Below are 20,348 nucleotides of genomic sequence, written 5' to 3'. Positions count from 1 at the left end.
TTTAACAGTTTCTATCTTTGCCGGATCCACCTTAATACCTTCGTTGTTCACTATGTGACCAAGGAATTGAACTTCTTCCAACCAAAATGCACACTTTGAAAACTTAGTGTACAATTCTTCCTTCCTCAATACTTCTAACACCTTTCTCAAATGTTCACCGTGTTCTTGGTCATTCTTTGAGTAAATAAGTATGTCATCAATGAAAACAATGACAAACTTGTCAAGGTATGGTCCACACACTCGGTTCATAAGGTCCATGAACACAGCTGGTGCATTAGTTAAACCAAACGGAATGACCATAAACTCATAATGACCGTAACGTGTTCTGAAAGCAGTCTTTGGAATATCATCTTCTTTCACCTGCATTTGATGATACCCGGTGAAATGTCCCGTTCTTATTGATTAAAAACGTTCCATATTAATTGATTTCGTTGCGAGGTTTTGACCTCTATATGAGACGTTTTTCAAAGACTGCATTCATTTTAAAACAAACCATAACCTTTATTTCATCAATAAAGGTTTAAAAAGCTTTACGTAGATTATCAAATAATGATAATCTAAAATATCCTGTTTACACACGACCATTACATAATGGTTTACAATACAAATATGTTACAACAAAATAAGTTTCTTGAATGCAGTTTTTACATAATATCATACAAGCATGGACTCCAAATCTTGTCCTTATTTAAGTATGCGACAGCGGAAGCTCTTAATAATCACCTGAGAATAAACATGCTTAAAACGTCAACAAAAATGTTAGTGAGTTATAGGTTTAACCTATATATATCAAATCGTAACAATAGACCACAAGATTTCATATTTCAATACACATCCCATACATAGAGATAAAAATCATTCATATGGTGAACACCTGGTAACCGACATTAACAAGATGCATATATTTAAGAATATCCCCATCATTCCGGGACACCCTTCGGATATGATATAAATTTCGAAGTACTAAAGCATCCGGTACTTTGGATGGGGTTTGTTAGGCCCAATAGATCTATCTTTAGGATTCGCGTCAATTAGGGTGTCTGTTCCCTAATTCTTAGATTACCAGACTTAATAAAAAGGGGCATATTCGATTTCGATAATTCAACCATAGAATGTAGTTTCACGTACTTGTGTCTATTTTGTAAATCATTTATAAAACCTGCATGTATTCTCATCCCAAAAATATTAGATTTTAAAAGTGGGACTATAACTCACTTTCACAGATTTTTACTTCGTCGGGAAGTAAGACTTGGCCACTGGTTGATTCACGAACCTATAACAATATATACATATATATCAAAGTATGTTCAAAATATATTTACAACACTTTTAATATATTTTGATGTTTTAAGTTTATTAAGTCAGCTGTCCTTGTTAGTAACCTACAACTAGTTGTCCACAGTTAGATGTACAGAAATAAATCCATAAATATTATCTTGAATCAATCCACGACCCAGTGTATACGTATCTCAGTATTGATCACAACTCAAACTATATATATTTTGGAATCAACCTCAACCCTGTATAGCTAACTCCAACATTCACATATAGAGTGTCTATGGTTGTTCCGAAATATATATAGATGTGTCGACATGATAGGTCGAAACATTGTATACGTGTCTATGGTATCTCAAGATTACATAATATATAATACAAGTTGATTAAGTTATGGTTGGAATAGATTTGTTACCAATTTTCACGTAGCTAAAATGAGAAAAATTATCCAATCTTGTTTTACCCATAACTTCTTCATTTTAAATCCGTTTTGAGTGAATCAAATTGCTATGGTTTCATATTGAACTCTATTTTATGAATCTAAACAGAAAAAGTATAGGTTTATTGTCAGAAAAATAAGTTACAAGTCATTTTTGTAAAGGTAGTCAATTCAGTCGAAAGAACGACGTCTAGATGATCATTTTAGAAAACATACTTCCACTTTGAGTTTAACCATAATTTTTGGATATAGTTTCATGTTCATAATAAAAATCATTTTCTCAGAATAACAACTTTTAAATCAAAGTTTATCATAGTTTTTAATTAACTAACCCAAAACAGCCCGCGGTGTTCGTAAATTCGGTTTTACGGTGTTTTTCGTGTTTCCAGGTTTTAAATCATTAAGTTAGCATATCATATAGATATAGAACATGTGTTTAGTTGATTTTAAAAGTCAAGTTAGAAGGATTAACTTTTGTTTGCGAACAAGTTTAGAATTAACTAAACTATGTTCTAGTGATTACAAGTTTAAACCTTCGAATAAGATAGCTTTATATGTATGAATCGAATGATGTTATGAACATCATTACTACCTTAAGTTCCTTGGATAAACCTACTGGAAAAGAGAAAAATGGATCTAGCTTCAACGGATCCTTGGATGGCTCGAAGTTCTTGAAGCAGAATCATGACACGAAAACAAGTTCAAGTAAGATCATCACTTGAAATAAGATTGTTATAGTTATAGAAATTGAACCAAAGTTTGAATATGATTATTACCTTGTATTAGAATGATAACCTACTGTAAGAAACAAAGATTTCTTGAGGTTGGATGATCACCTTACAAGATTGGAAGTGAGCTAGCAAACTTGAAAGTATTCTTGATTTTATGTAACTAGAACTTGTAGAATATATGAAGAACACTTAGAACTTGAAGATAGAACTTGAGAGAGATCAATTAGATGAAGAAAATTGAAGAATGAAAGTGTTTGTAGGTGTTTTTGGTCGTTGGTGTATGGATTAGATATAAAGGATATGTAATTTTGTTTTCATGTAAATAAGTCATGAATGATTACTCATATTTTTGTAATTTTATGAGATATTTCATGCTAGTTGCCAAATGATGGTTCCCACATGTGTTAGGTGACTCACATGGGCTGCTAAGAGCTGATCATTGGAGTGTATATACCAATAGTACATACATCTAAAAGCTGTGTATTGTACGAGTACGAATACGGGTGCATACGAGTAGAATTGTTGATGAAACTGAACGAGGATGTAATTGTAAGCATTTTTGTTAAGTTGAAGTATTTTGATAAGTGTATTGAAGTCTTTCAAAAGTGTATAAATACATATTAAAACACTACATGTATATACATTTTAACTAAGTCGTTAAGTCATCGTTAGTCGTTACATGTAAGTGTTGTTTTAAAACCTTTAGGTTAACGATCTTGTTAAATGTTGTTAACCCAATGTTTATAATATAAAATGAGATTTTAAATTATTATATTATCATGATATTATCATGTATGAATATTTCTTAATATGATATATATACATTAAATGTCTTTACAACGATAATCGTTACATATATGTCTCGTTTAAAAATCATTAAGTTAGTAGTCTTGTTTTTACATATGTAGTTCATTGTTAATATACTTTATGATATGTTTTCTTATCATAGTATCATGTTAACTATATATATATATATATCCATATATATGTCATCATATAGTTTTTACAAGTTTTAACGTTCGTGAATCACCGATCAACTTGGGTGGTCAATTGTCTATATGAAACATATTTCAATTAATCAAGTCTTAACAAGTTTGATTGCTTAACATGTTGGAAACATTTAATCATGTAAATATCAATCTCAATTAATATATATAAACATGGAAAAGTTCGGGTCACTACAGTACCTACCCGTTAAATAAATTTCGTCCCGAAATTTTAAGCTGTTGAAGGTGTTGACGAATCTTCTGGAAATAGATGCGGGTATTTCTTCTTCATTTGATCTTCACGCTCCCAGGTGAACTCGGGTCCTCTACAAGCATTCCATCAAACCTTAACAATTGGTATCTTGTTTTGCTTAAGTCTTTTAACCTCACGATCCATTATTTCGACGGGTTCTTCGATGAATTGGAGTTTTTCGTTGATTTGGATTTCATCTAACGGAATAGTGAGATCTTCTTTAGCAAAACATTTCTTCAAATTCGAGACGTGGAAAGTGTTATGTACAGCCGTGAGTTGTTGAGGTAACTCAAGTCGGTAAGCTACTGGTCCGACACGATCAATAATCTTGAATGGTCCAATATACCTTGGATTTAATTTCCCTCGTTTATCAAATCGAACAACGCCTTTCCAAGGTGCAACTTTAAGCATGACCATCTCTCCAATTTCAAATTCTATATCTTTTCTTTTAATGTCAGCGTAGCTCTTTTGTCGACTTTGGGCGGTTTTCAATCGTTGTTGAATTTGGATGATCTTCTCGGTAGTTTCTTGTATAATCTCCGGACCCGTAATCTGTCTATCCCCCACTTCACTCCAACAAATCGGAGACCTGCACTTTCTACCATAAAGTGCTTCAAACGGCGCCATCTCAATGCTTGAATGGTAGCTGTTGTTGTAGGAAAATTCTGCTAACGGTAGATGTCGATCCCAACTGTTTCCGAAATCAATAACACATGCTCGTAGCATGTCTTCAAGCGTTTGTATCGTCCTTTCACTCTGCCCATCAGTTTGTGGATGATAGGCAGTACTCATGTCTAGACGAGTTCCTAATGCTTGCTGTAATGTCTGCCAGAATCTTGAAATAAATCTGCCATCCCTATCAGAGATAATAGAGATTGGTATTCCATGTCTGGAGACAACTTCCTTCAAATACAGTCGTGCTAACTTCTCCATCTTGTCATCTTCTCTTATTGGCAGGAAGTGTGCTGATTTGGTGAGACGATCAACTATTACCCAAATAGTATCAAAACCACTTGCAGTCCTTGGCAATTTAGGGATGAAATCCATGGTAATGTTTTCCCATTTCCATTCCGGGATTTCGGGTTGTTGAAGTAGACCTGATGGTTTCTGATGCTCAGCTTTGACCTTAGAACACGTCAAACATTCTCCTACGTATTTAGCAACATCGGCTTTCATACCCGGCCACCAAAAATGTTTCTTGAGATCCTTGTACATCTTCCCCATTCCAGGATGTATTGAGTATCTGGTTTTATGAGCGTCTCTAAGTACCATTTCTCTCATATCTCCAAATTTTGGTACCCAAATCCTTTCAGCCCTATACCGGGTTCCGTCTTCCCGAATATTAAGATGCTTCTCCGATCCTTTGGGTATTTCATCCTTTAAATTTCCCTCTTTTAAAACTCCTTGTTGCGCCTCCTTTATTTGAGTAGTAAGGTTATTATGAATCATTATATTCATAGATTTTACTCGAATGGGTTCTCTGTCCTTCCTGCTCAAGGCATTGGCTACCACATTTGCCTTCCCCGGGTGGTAACGAATCTCAAAGTCGTAATCATTCTATAATTCAATCCACTTACGCTGCCTCATATTCAGTTGTTTCTGATTAAATATGTGTTGAAGACTTTTGTGGTTGGTATATATAATACTTTTGACCCCATATAAGTAGTGCCTCCAAGTCTTTAATGCAAAAACAACCGCGCCTAATTCCAAATCATGCGTCGTATAATTTTGCTCGTGAATCTTCAATTGTCTAGAGGCATAAGCAATCACCTTCGTTCGTTACATTAATACACAACCGAGACCTTGCTTTGATGCGTCACAATAAATCACAAAATCATCATTCCCTTCAGGCAATGACAATATAGGTGCCGTAGTTAGCTTTTTCTTCAATAACTGAAACGCTTTCTCTTGTTCATCCTTCCATTCAAATTTCTTCCCTTTATGCGTTAATGCAGTCAAGGGTTTTGCTATTCTGGAAAAGTCTTGGATGAACCTTCTGTAGTAACCAGCTAGTCCTAAAAACTGGCGTATGTGTTTCGGAGTTTTCGGGGTTTCACACTTTTCAACAGTTTCTATCTTTGCCGGATCCACCTTAATAGCTTCTTTGTTCACTATGTGACCGAGGAATTGAACTTCTTCCAACCAAAATGCACACTTTGAAAACTTAGCGTACAATTCTTCCTTCCTCAATACTTCTAACACCTTTCTCAAATGTTCACCGTGTTCTTGGTCATTCTTTGAGTAAATAAGTATGTCATCAATGAAAACAATGACAAACTTGTCAAGGTATGGTCCACACACTCGGTTCATAAGGTCCATGAACACAGCTGGTGCATTAGTTAAACCAAACGGCATGACCATAAACTCGTAATGACCGTAACGTGTTCTGAAAGCAGTCTTTGGAATATCATATTCTTTCACCCGCATTTGATGATACCCGGAACGTAAGTCAATCTTTGAATAAACAGACGAGCTTTGTAGTTGATCAAATAAGTCGTCGATTCTTGGTAGTGGGTAGCGGTTCTTGATGGTAAGTTTGTTCAACTCTCGGTAGTCGATACACAACCTGAATGTACCATCTTTCTTCTTGACAAACAAAACAGGAGCTCCCCACGGTGATGTGCTTTGTCGAATGAAACCACGCTCTAAAAGTTCTTGTAATTGGCTTTGCAGTTCTTTCATCTCGCTGGGTGCGAGTCTATAAGGAGCACGAGCTATTGGTGCAGCTCCTGGTACAAGATCTATTTGAAATTCAACAGATCGATGTGGGGGTAATCCCGGTAATTCTTTCGGAAATACATCGGGAAATTCTTTTGCAATGGGAACATCATTGATGCTCTTTTCTTCAGTTTGTACTTTCTCGACGTGTGCTAGAACAGCATAGCAACCTTTTCTTATTAGTTTTTGTGCCTTCAAATTACTAATAAGATGTAACTTCGTGTTGCCCTTTTCTCCGTACACCATTAAGGGTTTTTCTTTTTCTCGTATAATGCGAATTGCATTTTTGTAACAAACGATCTCTGCTTTCACTTCTTTCAACCAGTCCATACCGATTATCACATCAAAACTCCCTAACTCTACTGGTATCAAATCAATCTTAAATGTTTCGCTAACCAGTTTAATTTCTCGATTCCGACATATATTATCTGCTGAAATTAATTTACCATTTGCTAATTCGAGTAAAAATTTACTATCCAAAGGCGTCAATGGACAACTTAATTTAGCACAAAAATCTCTACTCATATAGCTTCTATCCGCACCCGAATCAAATAAAACGTAAGCAGATTTATTGTCAATAAGAAACTTACCCGTAACAAGCTCCGGGTCTTCCTGTGCCTCTACCGCATTAATATTGAAAACTCTTCCGCGGCCTTGTCCATTCGTGTTCTCCTGGTTCGGGCAATTTCTAATAATGTGGCCCGGTTTTCCACATTTATAACAAACTACATTTTCATAACTTGCTCCAACACTACTTGCTCCGCCATTACTCGTTCCGACACCATTTGTTCCTTTCGTTCTATTAACCCCTGGTCCGTAGACCTCACACTTCGCCGCGCTATGACCATTTCTTTTACACTTGTTGCAAAATTTGGTGCAGAACCCCGAGTGATACTTTTCACACCTTTGGCATAGCTGCTTCTGATTGTTGTTGTTGTTGCGGTTATTATTGTTGTTGGGATGATTGTTGTAGTTGCTGTTGTTGTTGTTGTTGTTGGGCCGTTTGTTGTAGTTACGATTGATGTTGCGATTGTTGGGATAATTGTTGCGATTATTGTTGTAATTGCTGTTGTTGCAGTATTGGTGATTCTTATCACCGTTTTCCTCCCACTTTCTTTTGACTTGCTTCACATTGGCCTCTTCAGCAGTCTGTTCTTTAATTCTTTCTTCAATCTGGTTCACTAGTTTGTGAGCCATTCTACATGCCTGTTGTATGGAGGCGGGCTCGTGTGAATTTATATCTTCTTGGATTCTTTCCGGTAATCCTTTCACAAACGCGTCGATCTTCTCTTCCTCATCTTCGAATGCTCCCGGACACAATAGGCACAATTCTGTGAATCGTCTTTCGTACGTGGTAATATCAAATCCTTGGGTTCGTAACCCTCTAAGTTCTGTCTTGAGCTTATTGACCTCGGTTCTGGGACGGTACTTCTCGTTCATCAAGTGCTTGAATGCTGACCACGGTAGTGCGTACGCATCGTCTTGTCCCACTTGCTCTAGATAGGTATTCCACCATGTTAACGCAGAACCTGTGAAGGTATGCGTAGCGTACTTCACTTTGTCCTCTTCAGTACACTTACTTATGGCAAACACCGATTCGACCTTCTCGGTCCACCATTTCAATCCGATCGGTCCTTCAGTTCCATCAAATTCCAAAGGTTTGCAGGCAGTGAATTCTTTGTAGGTGCATCCCACACGATTTCCTGTACTGCTAGATCCAAGGTTATTGTTGGTATGTAGCGCAGCCTGTACTGCGGCTATGTTTGAAGCTAGAAAAGTACGGAATTCCTCTTCATTCATATTCACTGTGTGTCGAGTAGTCGGTGCCATTTTCTTCAAAATAGTCAAATGGAACAAGTTAATCATACAGAATATTAAGAGTAGTTAATAGTATTTCGTAGCATAATATGAACTCATTTATAAAAGCTTTTTCTTCATATTAGCGTTTTATAAGTTTAAATTCGGGTAGTACCTACCCGTTAAGTTCATACTTAGTAGCTAATATACAATTCAACTACTACAATTCTATATGAAAAACTGATTATAATAATATTTCGCGTTCAAACTTTTACACAATATTTTACAAACTTACAATACCGCTTATTTTACATATAGCATGAAATATAGCACACAATAAATTTGATACAAGATAGTTGTGAAGATAATTCTAGCTAGTACATAAGTCATTCAGCAAAGGCAATAAAGACACGTAATTCATACGTCCAGAAACAAGTCATGCATTCTGGTTTTACTAGGATTACTTCCCATCCTTGGTCTTGTGGAACATAACCGTTATGGCCGTTGATAAGACAGCGTGTTGTAACGTCGTCAAAGGGACGAGGGTTACGTAATGTCCAACAGTCCCGTAACAATCTAAAAACCTCATTTCTTACCCCAATTACCGACTCCGTCACTTGTGGAAACGTTTTGTTTAATAGTTGTAGCCCGACGTTCTTGTTCTCACTTTGGTGAGAAGCGAACATTACTAATCCGTAAGCATAACATGCTTCTTTATGTTGCATGTTAGCCGCTTTTTCTAAATCATGAAGTCCTATATTCGGATACATTGAGTCAAAATAATTTCTTAACCCGTTGCGTAAAATAGCATTTGGGTTCCCCGCAATATATGCGTCAAAGTAAACACATCGTAACTTATGGGTTTCCCAATGTGATATCCCCCATCTTTCAAACGAAAGTCTCTTATAAACCAAGACATTCTTGGAACGTTCTTCGAATGTCTTACAAACTGATCTCGCCTTAAATAGTTGTGCCGAGGAATTCTAACTGACTCTAGACAAGATTTCATCAATCATGTCTCCGGGTAGGTCTCTTAAAATATTGGGTTGTCTATCCATTTTGTGTTTTTAAACTATAAAATAGACAAGAGTTAGATTCATAAAAAAAATACTTATTAATACAAGAAATTTTTACATATATCATAAAGCATAAGCACACTATATTACATATATTACACCACACGAATACAAGTATCTTATTTCGACTCGCTCGTTTCTTCTTCTTCAGTTTCGGTTCGTTTTGCCAAGTTTCTAGGGATATATGATGTTCCCCTAATACTAGCTGACGTTTTCCACAACGGTTTAGAAAAACCTGGTGGTTTAGAGGTTCCCGGGTCATTGTTACAACTTAAGGACTTCGGGGGTTGACGATACATATAAAGTTCATCGGGGTTGGAATTAGATTTCTCTATTTTTATGCCCTTTCCTTTATTATTTTCTTTTGTCTTTTTAAATTCAGTTGGGGTAATTTCTATAACATCATCGGAATTCTCGTCGGAATCCGATTCATCGGAGAATTGGTAATCCTCCCAATATTTTGCTTCCTTGGCGGAAACACCATTGACCATAATTAACCTTGGTCGGTTGGTTGAGGATTTTCTTTTACTTAACCGTTTTATTATTTCCCCCACCGGTTCTATTTTTTCATCCGGTTCCGATTCTTCTTCCGGTTCCGATTCTTCTTCCGGTTCCGACTCTTCTTCCGGTTCCTCTTCGGGAACTTGTGAATCAGTCCACGAATCATTTCAATTTACATTTGACTCTTCATTATTATTAGGTGAGTCAATGGGACTTGTTCTAGAGGTAGACATCTATCACATAATATCAAACACGTTAAGAGATTAATATATCACATAATATTCATATGTTAAAAATATATAGTTTCCAACAAAAATGTTAAGCAATCATTTTTAAAGAAAACACGGTCGAAGTCCAGACTCACTAATGCATCCTAACAAACTCGATAAGACACACTAATGCAAATTTTCTGGTTCTCTAAGACCAACGCTCGGATACCAACTGAAATGTCCCGTTCTTATTGATTAAAAACGTTCCATATTAATTGATTTCGTTGCGAGGTTTTGACCTCTATATGAGATGTTTTTCAAAGACTGCATTCATTTTAAAACAAACCATAACCTTTATTTCATCAATAAAGGTTTAAAAAGCTTTACGTAGATTATCAAATAATGATAATCTAAAATATCCTGTTTACACACGACCATTACATAATGGTTTACTATACAAATATGTTACAACAAAATAAGTTTCTTGAATGCAGTTTTTACACAATATCATACAAGCATGGACTCCAAATCTTGTCCTTATTTAAGTATGCGACAGCGGAAGCTCTTAATAATCACCTGAGAATAAACATGCTTAAAACGTCAACAAAAATGTTGGTGAGTTATAGGTTTAACCTATATATATCAAATCGTAACAATAGACCACAAGATTTCATATTTCAATATACATCCCATACATAGAGATAAAAATCATTCATATGGTGAACACCTGGTAACCGACATTAACAAGATGCATATATTTAAGAATATCCCCATCATTCCGGGACACCCTTCGGATATGATATAAATTTCGAAGTACTAAAGCATCTGGTACTTTGGATGGGGTTTGTTAGGTCCAATAGTTCTATCTTTAGGATTCGCGTCAATTAGGGTGTCTGTTCCCTAATTCTTAGATTACCAGACTTAATAAAAAGAGGCATATTCGATTTCGATAATTCAACCATAGAATGTAGTTTCACGTACTTGTGTCTATTTTGTAAATCATTTATAAAACCTGCATGTATTCTCATCCCAAAAATATTAGATTTTAAAAGTGGGACTATAACTCACTTTCACAGATTTTTACTTCGTCGGGAAGTAAGACTTGGCCACTGGTTGATTCACGAACCTATAACAATATATACATATATATCAAAGTATGTTCAAAATATATTTACAACACTTTTAATATATTTTGATGTTTTAAGTTTATTAAGTCAGCTGTCCTTGTTAGTAACCTACAACTAGTTGTCCACAGTTAGATGTACAGAAATAAATCCATAAATATTATCTTGAATCAATCCACGACCCAGTGTATACGTATCTCAGTATTGATCACAACTCAAACTATATATATTTTGGAATCAACCTCAACCCTGTATAGCTAACTCCAACATTCACATATAGAGTGTCTATGGTTGTTCCGAAATATATATAGATGTGTCGACATGATAGGTCGAAACATTGTATACGTGTCTATGGTATCTCAAGATTACATAATATACAATACAAGTTGATTAAGTTATGGTTGGAATAGATTTGTTACCAATTTTCACGTAGCTAAAATGAGAAAAATTATCCAATCTTGTTTTACCCATAACTTCTTCATTTTAAATCCGTTTTGAGTGAATCAAATTGCTATGGTTTCATATTGAACTCTATTTTATGAATCTAAATAGAAAAAGTATAGGTTTATAGTCGGAAAAATAAGTTACAAGTCGTTTTTGTAAAGGTAGTCATTTCAGTCGAAAGAACGACGTCTAGCTGACCATTTTAGAAAACCTACTTCCACTTTGAGTTTAACCATAATTTTTGGATATAGTTTCATGTTCATAATAAAAATCATTTTCTCAGAATAACAACTTTTAAATCAAAGTTTATCATAGTTTTTAATTAACTAACCCAAAACAGCCCGCGGTGTTACTACGACGGCGTAAATCCGGTTTTACGGTGTTTTTCGTGTCTCCGGGTTTTAAATCATTAAGTTAGCATATCATATAGATATAGAAAATGTGTTTAGTTGATTTTAAAAGTCAAGTTAGAAGGATTAACTTTTGTTTGTGAACAAGTTTAGAATTAACTAAACTATGTTCTAGTGATTACAAGTTTAAACCTTCGAATAAGATAGCTTTATATATATGAATCGAATGATGTTATGAACATCATTACTACCTTAATTTCCTTGGATAAACCTACTGGAAAAGAGAAAAATGGATCTAGCTTCAGCGGATCCTTGGATGGCTCGAAGTTCTTGAAGCAGAATCATGACACGAAAACAAGTTCAAGTAAGATCATCACTTGAAATAAGATTGTTATAGTTATAGAAATTGAACCAAAGTTTGAATATGATTATTACCTTGTATTAGAATGATAACCTACTGTAAGAAACAAAGATTTCTTGAGGTTGGATGATCACCTTACAAGATTGGAAGTGAGCTAGCAAACTTGAAAGTATTCTTGATTTTATGTAACTAGAACTTGTAGAATATATGAAGAACACTTAGAACTTGAAGATAGAACTTGAGAGAGATCAATTATATGAAGAAAATTGAAGAATGAAAGTGTTTGTAGGTGTTTTTGGTCGTTGGTGTATGGATTAGATATAAAGGATATGTAATTTTGTTTTCATGTAAATAAGTCATGAATGATTACTCATATTTTTGTAATTTTATGAGATATTTCATGCTAGTTGCCAAATGATGGTTCCCAAATGTGTTAGGTGACTCACACGGGCTGCTAAGAGCTGATCATTGGAGTGTATATACCAATAGTACATACATCTAAATGCTGTGTATTGTACGAGTACGAATACGGGTGCATACGAGTAGAATTGTTGATGAAACTGAACGAGGATGTAATTGTAAGCATTTTTGTTAAGTAGAAGTATTTTGATAAGTGTATTGAAGTCTTTCAAAAGTGTATAAATACATATTAAAACACTACATGTATATACATTTTAACTGAGTCGTTAAGTCATCGTTAGTCGTTACATGTAAGTGTTGTTTTGAAACCTTTAGGTTAACGATCTTGTTAAATGTTGTTAACCCAATGTTTATAATATCAAATGAGATTTTAAATTATTATATTATCATGATATTATCATGTATGAATATCTCTTAATATGATATATATACATTAAATGTCTTTACAACGATAATCGTTACATATATGTCTCGTTTAAAAATCATTAAGTTAGTAGTCTTGTTTTTACATATGTAGTTCATTGTTAATATACTTTATGATATGTTTTCTTATCATAGTATCATGTTAACTATATATATATATATATCCATATATATGTCATCATATAGTTTTTACAAGTTTTAACGTTCGTGAATCACCGATCAACTTGGGTGGTCAATTGTCTATATGAAACATATTTCAATTAATCAAGTCTTAACAAGTTTGATTGCTTAACATGTTGGAAACATTTAATCATGTAAATATCAATCCCAATTAATATATATAAACATGGAAAAGTTCGGGTCACTACACCCGGAACGTAAGTCAATCTTTGAATAAACAGACGAGCCTTGTAGTTGATCAAATAAGTCGTCGATTCTCAGTAGTGGGTAGCGGTTCTTGATGGTAAGTTTGTTCAACTCTCGGTAGTCGATACACAACCTGAATGTACCATCTTTCTTCTTGACAAACAAAACAAGAGCTCCCCACGGTGATGTGCTTGGTCGAATGAAACCACGCTCTAAAAGTTCTTGTAATTGGCTTTGCAGTTCTTTCATCTCGCTGGGTGCGAGTCTGTAAGGAGCACGAGCTATTGGTGCAGCTCCTGGTACAAGATCTATTTGAAATTCAACGGATCGATGTGGGGGTAATCCCGGTAATTCTTTCGGAAATACATCGGGAAATTCTTTTGCAATGGGAACATCATTGATGCTCTTTTCTTCAGTTTGTACTTTCTCGACGTGTGCTAGAACAGCATAACAACGTTTTCTTATTAGTTTTTGTGCCTTCATATTACTAATAAGATGTAGCTTCGTGTTGCCCTTTTCTCCGTACACCATTAAGGGTTTTCCTTTTTCTCGTATAATGCGAATTGCATTTTTGTAACAAACGATCTCTGCTTTCACTTCTTTCAACCAGTCCATACCGATTATCACATCAAAACTCCCTAACTCTACTGGTATCAAATCAATCTTAAATGTTTCGCTAACCAGTTTAATTTCTCGATTCCGACATATATTATCTGCTGAAATTAATTTACCATTTGCTAATTCGAGTAAAAATTTACTATCCAAAGGCGTCAATGGACAACTTAATTTAGCACAAAAATCTCTACTCATATAGCTTCTATCCGCACCCGAATCAAATAAAACGTAAGCAGATTTATTGTCAATAAGAAACGTACCCGTAACAAGCTCCGGGTCTTCCTGTGCCTCTGCCGCATTAATATTGAAAACTCTTCCGCGGCCTTGTCCATTTGTGTTCTCCTGGTTCGGGCAATTTCTAATAATGTGTCCCGGTTTTCCACATTTATAACAAACTACATTGGCATAACTTGCTCCGACACTACTTGCTCCGCCATTACTCGTTCTGACACCATTTGTTCCTTTCGTTCTATTAACCCCTGGTCCGTAGACCTCACACTTCGCCGCGCTATGACCATTTCTTTTACACTTGTTGCAAAATTTGGTGCAGAACCCCGAGTGATACTTTTCACACCTTTGGCATAGCTGCTTCTGATTGTTGTTGTTGTTGCGGTTATTATTGTTGTTGGGATGATTGTTGTAGTTGCTGTTGTTGTTGTTGTTGTTGTTGTTGTTGTTGTTGTTGTTGTTGTTGGGCCGTTTGTTGTAGTTGCGATTGATGTTGCGATTGTTGGGATAATTGTTGCGATTATTGTTGTAATTGCTGTTGTTGTTGTATTGGTGATTCTTATCACCGTTTTCCTCCCACTTTCTTTTGACTTGCTTCACATTGGCCTCTTCAGCAGTCTGTTCTTTAATTCTTTCTTCAATCTGGTTCACTAGTTTGTGAGCCATTCTACATGCCTGTTGTATGGAGGCGGGCTCGTGTGAACTTATATCTTCTTGGATTCTTTCCGGTAATCCTTTCACAAACGCGTCGATCTTCTCTTCCTCATCTTCGAATGCTCCCGGACACAATAGGCACAATTCTGTGAATCGTCTTTCGTACGTGGTAATATCAAATCCTTGGGTTCGTAACCCTCTAAGTTCTGTCTTGAGCTTATTGACCTCGGTTCTGGGACGGTACTTCTCGTTCATCAAGTGCTTGAATGCTGACCACGGTAGTGCGTACGCATCGTCTTGTCCCACTTGCTCTAGATAGGTATTCCACTATGTTAACGCAGAACCTGTGAAGGTATGCGTAGCGTACTTCACTTTGTCCTCTTCAGTACACTTACTTATGGCAAACACCGATTCGACCTTCTCGGTCCACCGTTTCAATCCGATCGGTCCTTCGGTTCCATCAAATTCCAAAGGTTTGCAGGCAGTGAATTCTTTGTAGGTGCATCCTACACGATTTCCTGTACTGCTAGATCCAAGGTTATTGTTGGTATGTAGCACAGCCTGTACTGCGGCTATGTTTGAAGCTAGAAAAGTACGAAATTCCTCTTCATTCATATTCACGGTGTGTCGAGTAGTCGGTGCCATTTCCTTCAAAATAGTCAAATGGAACAAGTTAATCATACAGAATATTAAGAGTAGTTAATAGTATTTCGTAGCATAATATGAACTCATTTATAAAAGCTTTTTCTTCATATTAGCGTTTTATAAGTTTAAATTCGGGTAGTACCTACCCGTTAAGTTCATACTTAGTAGCTAATATACAATTCAACTACTACAATTCTATATGAAAAACTGATTATAATATTATTTCGCGTTCAAACTTTTACACAATATTTTACAAACTTACAATACCGCTTATTTTACATATAGCATGAAATATAGCACACAATAAATTTGATACAAGATGGTTGTGAAGATAATTCTAGCTAGTACACAAGTCGTTCAGCAAAGGCAATAAAGACACGTAATTCATACGTCCAGAAACAAGTCATGCATTCTGGTTTTACTAGGATTACTTCCCATCCTTGGTCTTGTGGAACATAACCGTTATGGCCGTTGATAAGACAGCGTGTTGTAACGTCGTCAAAGGGACGAGGGTTACGTAATGTCCAACAGTCCCGTAACAATCTAAAAACCTCATTTCTTACCCCAATTACCGACTCCGTCACTTGTGGAAACGTTTTGTTTAATAGTTGTAGCCCGATGTTCTTGTTCTCACTTTGGTGAGAAGCGAACATTACTAATCCGTAAGCATAACATGCTTCTTTATGTTGCATGTTAGCCGCTTTTTCTAAATCACGAAGTCCAATATTCGGATATATTGAGTCAAAATAATTTCTTAACCCATTGCGTAAAATAGCATTTGGGTTCCCCGCAATATATGCGTCAAAGTAAACACATCGTAACTTATGGATTTCCCAATGTGATATCCCCCATCTTTCGAACGAAAGCCTTTTATAAACCAAGGCATTCTTGGAACATTCTTCGAATGTCTTACAAACTGATCTCGCCTTAAATAGTTGTGCCGAAGAATTCTGACCGACTCTAGACAAGATTTCATCAATCATGTCTCCGGGTAGGTCTCTTAAAATATTGGGTTGTCTATTCATTTTGTGTTTTTATACTGTAAAATAGACAAGAGTTAGATTCATAAAAAAAAATACTTATTAATACAAGCAATTTTTACATATATCATAAAGCATAAGCACACTATATTACATATATTACACCACACGAATACAACTATCTTATTCCGACTCGCTTGTTTCTTCTTCTTCGGTTTTGGTTCGTTTTGCCAAGTTTTTAGGGATATATGATGTTCCCCTAATATGAGCCGTCGTTTTCCACATTGGTTTAGAAAAACCTGGTGGTTTAGAGGTTCCCGGGTCATTGTTACAACTTAAGGACTTCGGGGGTTGACGATACATATAAAGTTCATCGGGGTTGGAATTAGATTTCTCTATTTTTATGCCCTTTCCCTTATTATTTTCTTTTGCCTTTTTAAATTCAGTTGGGGTAATTTCTATAACATCATCGGAATTCTCGTCGGAATCCGATTCATCGGAGAATTGGTAATCCTCCCAATATTTTGCTTCCTTGGCGGAAACACCATTGACCATAATTAACCTTGGTTGGTTGGTTGAGGATTTTCTTTTACTTAACCGTTTTATTATTTCCCCCACCGGTTCTATTTCTTCATCCGGTTCCGATTCTTCTTCCGGTTCCGATTCTTCTTCCGGTTCCGACTCTTCTTCCGGTTCCTCTTCGGGAACTTGTGAATCAGTCCATGAATCATTCCAATTTACATTTGACTCTTCATTATTATTAGGTGAGTCAATGGGACTTGTTCTAGAGGTAGACATCTATCACATAATATCAAACGCGTTAAGAGATTAATATATCACATAATATTCACATGTTAAAAATATATAGTTTCCAACAAAATTTGTTAAGCAATCATTTTTCAAGTAAACACGATCGAAGTCCAGACTCACTAATGCATCCTAACAAACTCGATAAGACACACTAATGCAAAATTCTGGTTCTCTAAGACCAACACTCGGATACCAACTGAAATGTCCCGTTCTTATTGATTAAAAACGTTCCATATTAATTGATTTCGTTGCGAGGTTTTGACCTCTATATGAGACGTTTTTCAAAGACTGCATTCATTTTTAAAACAATCCATAACCTTTATTTCATAGATAAAGGTTTTAAAAAGCTTTACGTAGATTATCAAATAATGATAATCTAAAATATCCTGTTTACACACGACCATTACATAATGGTTTACAATACAAATATGTTACAACAAAATAAGTTTCTTGAATGCAGTTTTTACACAATATCATACAAGCATGGACTCCAAATCTCATCCTTATTTAAGTATGCGACAGTGGAAGCTCTTAATAATCACCTGAGAATAAACATGCTTAAAACGTCAACAAAAATGTTGGTGAGTTATAGGTTTAACCTATATATATCAAATCATAATAATAGACCACAAGATTTCATATTTCAATACACATCCCATACATAGAGATAAAAATCATTCATATGGTGAACACCTGGTAACCGACATTAACAAGATGCATATATAAGAATATCCCCATCATTCCGGGATACCCTTCGGATATGATATAAATTTCGAAGTACTAAAGCATCCGGTACTTTGGATGGGGTTTGTTAGGCCCAATAGATCTATCTTTAGGATTCGCGTCAATTAGGGTGTCTGTTCCCTAATTCTTAGATTACCAGACTTAATAAAAAGGGGCATATTCGATTTCGATAATTCAACCATAGAATGTAGTTTCACGTACTTGTGTCTATTTTGTAAATCATTTATAAAACCTGCATGTATTCTCATCCCAAAAATATTAGATTTTAAAAGTGGAACTATAACTCACTTTCACAGATTTTTACTTCGTCGGGAAGTAAGACTTGGCCACTGGTTGATTCACGAACCTATAACAATATATACATATATATCAAAGTATGTTCAAAATATATTTACAACACTTTTAATATATTTTGATGTTTTAAGTTTATTAAGTCAGCTGTCCTCGTTAGTAACCTACAACTAGTTGTCCACAGTTAGATGTACAGAAATAAATCGATAAATATTATCTTGAATTAATCCACGACCCAGTGTATACGTATCTCAGTATTGATCACAACTAAAACTATATATATTTTGGAATCAACCTCAACCCTGTATAGCTAACTCCAACATTCACATATAGAGTGTCTATGGTTGTTCCGAAATATATATAGATGTGTCGACATGATAGGTCGAAACATTGTATACGTGTCTATGGTATCTCAAGATTACATAATATACAATACAAGTTGATTAAGTTATGGTTGGAATAGATTTGTTACCAATTTTCACGTAGCTAAAATGAGAAAAATTATCCAATCTTGTTTTACCCATAACTTCTTCATTTTAAATCCGTTTTGAGTGAATCAAATTGCTATGGTTTCATATTGAACTCTATTTTATGAATCTAAACAGAAAAAGTATAGGTTTATAGTCAGAAAAATAAGTTACAAGTCGTTTTTGTAAAGGTAGTCATTTTAGTCGAAAGAAAGACGTCTAGATGACCATTTTAGAAAACATACTTCCACTTTGAGTTTAACCATAATTTTTGGATACAGTTTCATGTTCATAATAAAAATCATTTTCTCAGAATAACAACTTTTAAATCAAAGTTTATCATAGTTTTTAATTAACTAACCCAAAACAGCCCGCGGTGTTACTACGACGGCGTAAATCCGGTTTTACGGTGTTTTTCGTGTTTCCAGGTTTTAAATCATTAAGTTAGCATATCATATAGATATAGAACATGTGTTTAGTTGATTTTAAAAGTCAAGTTAGAAGGATAACTTTTGTTTGCGAACAAGTTTAGAATTAACTAAACTATGTTCTAGTGATTACAAGTTTAAACCTTCGAATAAGATAGCTTAATATGTATGAATCGAATGATGTTATGAACATCATTACTACCTTAAGTTCCTTGGATAAACCTACTTAAAAATAGAAAAATGGATCTAGCTTCAACGGATCCTTGGATGGCTCGAAGTTTTCTTAAAGCAGAATCATGACACGAAAACAAGTTCAAGTAAGATCATCACTTGAAATAAGATTGTTATAGTTATAGAAATTGAACCAAAGTTTGAATATGATTATTACCTTGTATTAGAATGATAACCTACTGTAAGAAACAAAGATTTCTTGAGGTTGGATGATCACCTTACAAGATTGGAAGTGAGCTAGCAAACTTGAAAGTATTCTTGATTTTATGTAACTAGAACTTGTAGAATATATGAAGAACACTTAGAACTTGAAGATAGAACTTGAGAGAGATCAATTAGATGAAGAAAATTAAAGAATGAAAGTGTTTTTAGGTGTTTTTGGTCGTTGGTGTATGGATTAGATATAAAGGATATGTAATTTTGTTTTCATGTAAATAAGTCATGAATGATTACTCATATTTTTGTAATTTTATGAGATATTTCATGCTAGTTGCCAAATGATGGTTCTCACATGTGTTAGGTGACTCACATGGGCTGCTAAGAGCTGATAATTGGAGTGTATATACCAATAGTACATACATCTAAAAGCTGTGTATTGTACGAGTACGAATACGGGTGCATACGAGTAGAATTGTTGATGAAACTGAACGAGGATGTAATTGTAAGAATTTTTGTTAAGTAGAAGTATTTTGATAAGTATATTGATGTCTTTCAAAAGTGTATAAATACATATTAAAATACTACATGTATATACATTTTAACTGAGTCGTTAAGTCATCGTT

Source organism: Rutidosis leptorrhynchoides, chromosome 1, assembly GCF_046630445.1.
Source record: "Rutidosis leptorrhynchoides isolate AG116_Rl617_1_P2 chromosome 1, CSIRO_AGI_Rlap_v1, whole genome shotgun sequence".
NCBI lineage: Eukaryota > Viridiplantae > Streptophyta > Magnoliopsida > Asterales > Asteraceae > Rutidosis > Rutidosis leptorrhynchoides.
The sequence above is the reverse complement of the archived record's forward strand: the minus strand, read 5'-3'. Positions refer to the sequence as shown.